We start from the raw sequence: 7225 nt of genomic DNA, 5'->3' as shown, positions 1-7225 counted from the left end.
GCATCACCAAACTAAAGCATGGATGGTAACACTGAATACCAGAAATCAAGAGCCTTCTCTATGTCAGGCAGTGTTCTTGATTCATTATTCACTTTTTCCTTATTTTTCCAGCATCATGAGTCCTGATTGGAAGACTTCTGATCTTACAGATGAGTAAACTAAGTTTGAGGGGTGACTAATTGTTCCAAGATCACTATCTATGCATATTAAGACTTTGACAATTTGTGTGATTTCCAATTTACTGTACATGTATCACAATACAAAATCAGTCAGGTTTTTATGTTTGTTTGTTTGTTTTGTTTTGTTTTTTGTTTTTGTTTTATTTTGCCCCCCCCCCCTTGGAGGAGGAAACAAGAGGTAGAAATACAACAGGGCACCAAGAACCATCTGCATAAACTATCAATGTTAAAAACTTGATTGTGGTCATTGTTACACTGATAAATAGGTATGTGCAAACATGACAATGTATGAAGTATATATGTATACTTAATTGTATTTCAGTATTACCCTAATGCAATTGTTTTAAAATTGAATGAAAGAAATAAATATATTCCTCAGAAAAAACAAACTATGTATTTGGAAAGCATAGGAAAAGATGCTGAGTATTATATGTCATTAAGAAATTACAAATCAGCCACTGCCATAAAGTTAAAGCTGTGCAGTTTTAGTGGGTACCAGATATACCCCATATACAGGAGTCACTATGCAAGGACTGAAGGAAAGGTTTTCCAATTTCTTAATGCAAAATGTGAGTCAGCTTTTCTATCCAAGAGGAATCTTCGGCAGTTAAACTGTACTGTCCTCTACAGAAGAAAGCATAAAAAAGGCCAGTCAGAAGAAATTCAAAAGAAGAGAACCCAAGTTGAAGCCAAATTTCAGAGGGCCATCACTGGTGCATCCCTTGCGGATATCATGGCCAAGAGGAATCAGAAACCAGAAGTTAAAAAGTCTCAATGAAAGCAAGCTCTTAGGCTGCCAAGGAAGCAAAAAAAAAAAAAATTATCTAAGCAGGCATTTAAAAAAATGGCAATGGCTGCTGCTAAGAGTCCCACAAAGGCAGCGCCTCAGGAAAAGGCTGTGAAACCAGAGAAGTTTTCTGCTTTCTGAGTTGGTGGAAAATGAGTTGGCAGATGAGATTTTAAAATAAAGATATAACGTTTTTAATTGGAGAAATGTTAAAATAAGGCAATAAAGATGTATGATTGAATAGTAGCTTTACTTCAATATGTTTAGGACACACTACACAGACTGAAAGTACTTGAATCTTGCTTAGATTTACTCCAAGTTGACTATTCAAATGCTCTTTTCATGTCATTTCTCTATCCATGACAGGCACGTTTGTTTTTTATTGGGTTTAACTTATACATTGGGACCCCCCTTCTTTTCCCACCATTATCAATTATCTGATTTGATGGTGCCAAAAATTAATAGCTGTATTAATCTCTTGCTCCCAGAAAATAGCATTCTCCTTTCTATTCTGGCTATATTATTCTGTCTCTGAACCCAAGGACACTGAATAAGAGTATGTTTTACCTATTCCCAGAGTAGTTTGTTGAGCTAGGACTTTTGACAAAGCTGTGCCAAATTAAATAAAATTGCTCAGCAGCCTGATGATCAATAAATGTGTAATGTGATAAGAAAAATATTATAATTTGTGAACAGGCTTGTACTCTATGGATGTCTTTATTATCTGCCCACCTGTGCTGAGTTGCAAGGATACAACAATGCATAAGCCATGTCTTAAACAAGCTTTCTCAAGGTAAAATTATGGTGCATGTCAACATTTTCTTCATCCCTAATTATCCAAGATAATGGATTACTAATTTTCTTGCTGGTGCATGTTAAATTCAGGCATTATTCTAATTGTTGGGTATAATAAATAAGTTTTGGGAGAAAAAAAGGAATTACAAATTAAACACACTTGTAAAAATTTATAAAATTTTATTCCTGACAATATCAAGAGCTGGCAAAGATAGGGAACAAAAGGAACTCTCATACATTTGTGTGGAGATAAAAAAAATTGGACAGCCACTCTGGAAGACAGCTTTATAGCTTCTTAAAAATCACAATATACACTTAATATGGCCCACTAATTGTATTTCTCAGTGTTAATTCGATGGAATTGAAAGCTATATCCACATACAAACATCCACAGCTTCTTCACTTATGATTGCCAAGAAAAGAAAGCAGCTAAGAGAGATTTCAGTAGCCATTTACCTGTTATCAATGTAAACACTTTGATACATCCAAACACTGGAGGGTCACTAAAAAAACTAATAAAATGAAATTTACTATCAAACATGAAAACACAAGGAGGCATCATTAATACATACTGCCAGAAAGAATATATTGTCTGAAATGCCACATATGTGTAATTCCAAATTTATGACATTCTGAAAAAGTCAAACATTAAAAAAGGTAAACATTGCCAAGAAATCAGGCAGAGTAGATGTTAAAGAGGTTAAGAACAGGGACTTCTGGCATGGTGTATCTACTCTGTAAGATGCCATCATGGTGAAAATTGACATTATTCTTTCTCAATGCTTTAAAAACTGTAAAATTAATTTTTAAATATATAACTAAACTATCTATTGCCATTAATAATTATTTAGTACCATCACTATTGGCAAAATATTTTGATTTTGTACTTACATCAAATGTTTCTCAGAAATATACAAAGAAAAAAATAGTAGAAACTCTGATAGGAAAGACATATGGGAACATGGTACTATGTGATTCATTTTTCTTCATTCAACTCTCCTTAAAATAAAGTTTGTTTATTAAAACAATCAAAGAAGGGTTGGTTATTTTCCTAGCCTCAAACATGTCCAGCCCTATGACTGGCCCTCAACAATAAAATTTCTACTGAAAATTAATAATTTTCAACAACTCTTTCTTCTTTCTTTTCTTCTTTCCTTTCATTCTTTCTTTTTCTTTCTTTCTTTCTTTCTTTTTCTTTTATTTATCTTTTTTTTGTATATTTTTCTGCGAAGTGTTGCTGATATTTTCCAATAAGAAAGTCAAGAAAAATCGATTTTTTCTATTTTTATTATCTTTTTAGAGAACAGTGAACATAAGCCCTTAGGGATTAAACTAGTACCTTACATTAAAAAGATGCTTATACATCAATAAGAATGATTATTTATCACTCTGCTCCATAGGTGGTAATTCATTGAATACTAAGGAAAAGATGTTCTAAACTTATTTTACTAAACTCATATTTATGAGAAAATTATCTGATATATTTTTTAAGTCTACCTAACTTCCAATATGCTACCTATAAAATGAGATTACTTTCTTTTTCTTACCCAACATACCTCTTGTTTAAATAAATGAAGATAGTCCAAGTAAAGGGGTTTGCTGATACACATTAAGGGGCAGATAAATTGTGGGTGATATTACTGAGAAACACAGTCCTATTGATCAGATAATTAATAGGTATTTGGTGACACTGAGAGCTCCATAATCTTTCTCCATTTTTTTAAAATAACTTAACACTTCCCATGTAGATCTTGCAATTTTGAGCTACGGTATTTACTAACACTAACCTACCAGAAACAGATAACATGGTCTGTGAGTCATATCTTTCCAGATCAAGTTCCATTATGCTAACAACAATATTTAGTAGGGTTGGACATGACCAGGGCCAGTCAGGACCTTCCCTTACATTTCTCAGACAAGGTTAACAGGAAAGAGTTTCACATTTTGGTTTCTAGAATGGGAAAGACAAAATCCTGCATGATTGGCATCGACGATTTTTTTTTCACAGTTCTTAAACTACCTCCTCATGGCTAAGGTAGACTGTCATTACTCTGAATAAATTATCTTCAAGCACAGATTGATTCATAATGACAATGTGTATCTGCTAAATATTTAATATGATGAGAGTGAGAGAATGAGAAGATAGACTACAATGGAAAGAGGAAATTGGAAGAAAAACTGGCTCCCTCAGGAAGAAGGTGCCTTAACCTATCTTCATTTCCAAATAAGAAAAACCATTAGTCAAATTTCTTCTTTCTTTTCTCTCTTGTCTAGTTTCTTCCTTCCTCATTTCATTGGTTTTTTTCTTATTTCTTATTTTCCATCTCTTCCTTGATTTCTTTCTAAAAGAAGATGTCTCAGTTCACTCTCCATGTTTACTTCTCAGAGAATTGTCATTTGGAAAATAAATCTCTATGGGAGGCATATCCAAAATAGGGTGTCATTACTCTAAATTGTTTCCAATTGAAAAACATGAAAAAAATATATTGTAAGAGTATACACACTCACATGAAACATTAGTTTGGGGTTTATAAAAATTTATGTTCTTATACACCAATATCTGGGGTATAGTGAGAGGCCTTACATTTTTTGCTAGGAACAGAACAAAAATAAAAATTTAAAAAAACATGACAACAGCAATAAAAAACAAATATTTTCTATCACATTACTGACTTTTCTGTAATAAAAAAGTTTATGATAATTTAAAGTTATTTTGTCACTTCTTGAAAAATATTTAAACTTTCAAATGAATTTTTACTGATTTTTCACTCAACTACCAAAGGATGATTTTGTTCACTGAAAACTTTAAAAAAATGTTTTTCAAAGACAATTTAAATTCATTTAATGAATGACAACAGACTTTGGGTGTTCAGGTAAAGTAAGCATTTATTTATTTTTTTGATGGATCTTTATTTATTCATTTATTTTATGTGGAGCTGAGAATGAAACCCAGTACCACACCCATGCTAGGCAAGTGCTCTACTACTGAGTCTCAACTTCAGCCCCTACATATATACTTCTTGTTTGTATTATTGTACATAATATTTGGGTTTGTTTTTACATAATCATACATGCATGGGAAATATTTACTCCATTTCAGGCGCCAGTTCCTCCCCTTCTCTCCCTTCTCCTTCTCCATATTCTCCTTCCTTTACTCTTAAAGTAAGAATTTTCAATAAATTTTCTTTTGTAATTTTAAAGGAGAAAGGTAATTGGATCATCAGAGTACAACTTTGCCCCAAATATCTGATTCCATATATTGATATCAGGATGGCCAAAGCCGGGAAAAAAATAATTTTTTTCTTGAAGAAATCTCAAAGCCCTGGGTACCTACTTTGTAGCCCTGAGTCTTTCAGGCACTGAGTGACTATTCTAGATGAGGCACCAGAGTTAATGAATACTGCAGCATTAATCAAAGTGTAGCCATTTATCTGAGAAAACTTTCTGTTATTACTGAATTGATTCATGGGAAATAGTCATTTTTCCTTCTTTATCATAGATGTGTGAAAGACAGTTTAAAAAGTATAACTTGACAGTTTCTTCTACCACAGCCTGGTTTACTAGTTTCCCTTGAAATGAAAAATTTTTATTGAATTTATTAAAAATATGTGTGCAAACTATTGCCTTCTACTCTGTCCTCAGCAGAAAGAGAACTGATGTTCTATTTGCTTAACTTTATGGCTTTCTACAAAACATCTCTAGGCTTCACATTTGGATTTCCAGCTAAATTCAGCATGATGTTTATGATAGTGCTTCCTTATTTCCCTATTCCTTAACACTGTGATACTATCTTATATTCTTCTACTTTACAAAAACCTAAATATCTTAGTGTAGTAATTATCCCAATGCACATACACGCACATGAAAAATGTTGATTCCACTTCTCATGGAACTTAGCTTTTAATTCAGAAGCATTTCATAATCTTCATCCTGCTCCTATGGGACTCTGTCACTTCACTTGACTGATACACATGTGTTTTTTTTTTAATTTCAAAGCTTTTTACATTTATTTTGGGAGCATTATGTCAAGAGTATGATAACATTAAATTCCATTAGAAATAAATTTGATAATATTGGAGAGTTAGAGTGTTAAAATATTTTATCCCATCATTTCATACTTCCATGTAGAGACTCTGATAGAAATTATAGCTACTTTAAGTGTTGTTTGGATCAAAAATTTAACATGTGGTCTAAAAACCTTGAGTAAAATACCCAAAATGGAGTCATGGCTGTGTTATTTAATGCAGTTTTACTAAGCGACCACAAAACTGTGGATACACACGTGCACGCACACACACACACACACACACACACACACACACAGAGACATACACGTACGTGATTTAAAAAAAAAAAAAGGAGTCTTGGAGGTGTCCTCTCCTGGGGAAAACAAAAAAAAATAAAAATATATTGTTTTTTGATGACTAACATTTGTCAAAGCAAGCTAATATTAGGGTAGTCATTTGTCCTCTAAAGCATGAAGTCGTGAGTGTACTACATTAGTTCTCCCAAGCCAGTGTTTGCTGGGAGCCATCAGCCAAGTAGGTATGATAATTTCCTTGCCAGCTTACTCCCATGCTGTCTAGTTGAAGGACTCTTGAAAGGTGACCTTGCTCAAGGACCAGGGCAGATCCGTGTTTAGGGTGTTCCTGGATTAGCATAATACGAGATTAGGGTGCTCCCCGTTTAGAATAGGGCATATCCTGCTGCCTGAGTTCCTCTTGAGTTCTTAGGGTCAGACAATATATTTGGGAGACAGAAGCCCAGGTGTGGATTTGGGCAGAGAACGTGGATTTCCCCAGAACGTGTTTGTAGAAGGCCGGTGTGAGGTCGGGAATAAAGAATTGCTGTTTGAATCTACAAGCTGGTGGAGACTCGTGATTTGTGCCCAGCCAGAGACTGCAGCAAGTGTTTATCACAAGCCTAACAATTAAGATAAACCCAGTATCAGAGGAATTCTCAGCCCAGTTCTACAAGAAGTTGAAAAAAGAATGAACACCAATTCTTCTAAAATTATTTTATGTAATGGAAAATAGCAAAACCTTCTAACCTCCTTCTATGAAACTAATATCAACCTGATGCAAAAACCAGATTGAGACAAATCAAGGAAAGAATATTTCAGACCAGTATTCCTGATAAACAGAGATGTAATAATTCTCATTAAAATTATGGCAAGCAACATACAAAATCATATTAAAAAGATATTACAACATGATCAATGGAGTTTGTCCCAGGGATGCAGGGTTGGTTCAACACATGGAAATAAATTAACATTTTTTAAATAAATGGATGTAAAGATAAGAATCAGAAAATTATTTCAATAATTGCAGGAAAAGCATTTGACTAAATACATGGTCAAAACACTAGAACACTATGAATAGTAGAGATATATCTTAACAGTATAAAAGCTGTCTATCCTACACACAAGGGAAACTTACACTGAAAACAGAAAACTGGGAGAACA

The 7225-nt window shown here is 33.6% G+C and overlaps 1 pseudogene; it reads left to right on the top strand.

Moving 5' to 3' along the window:
* The first annotated feature begins 570 nt into the window (after positions 1-570).
* On the top strand, positions 571-1122 carry LOC143385990 (large ribosomal subunit protein eL24 pseudogene; annotated as a pseudogene).
* The last annotated feature ends 6103 nt before the right edge of the window (positions 1123-7225 follow it).

This window comes from Callospermophilus lateralis (assembly GCF_048772815.1).
Source record: "Callospermophilus lateralis isolate mCalLat2 chromosome 11 unlocalized genomic scaffold, mCalLat2.hap1 SUPER_11_unloc_3, whole genome shotgun sequence".
Taxonomy (NCBI): Eukaryota; Metazoa; Chordata; class Mammalia; order Rodentia; family Sciuridae; genus Callospermophilus; species Callospermophilus lateralis.
The sequence above is the reverse complement of the archived record's forward strand: the minus strand, read 5'-3'. Positions and strand labels throughout refer to the sequence as shown.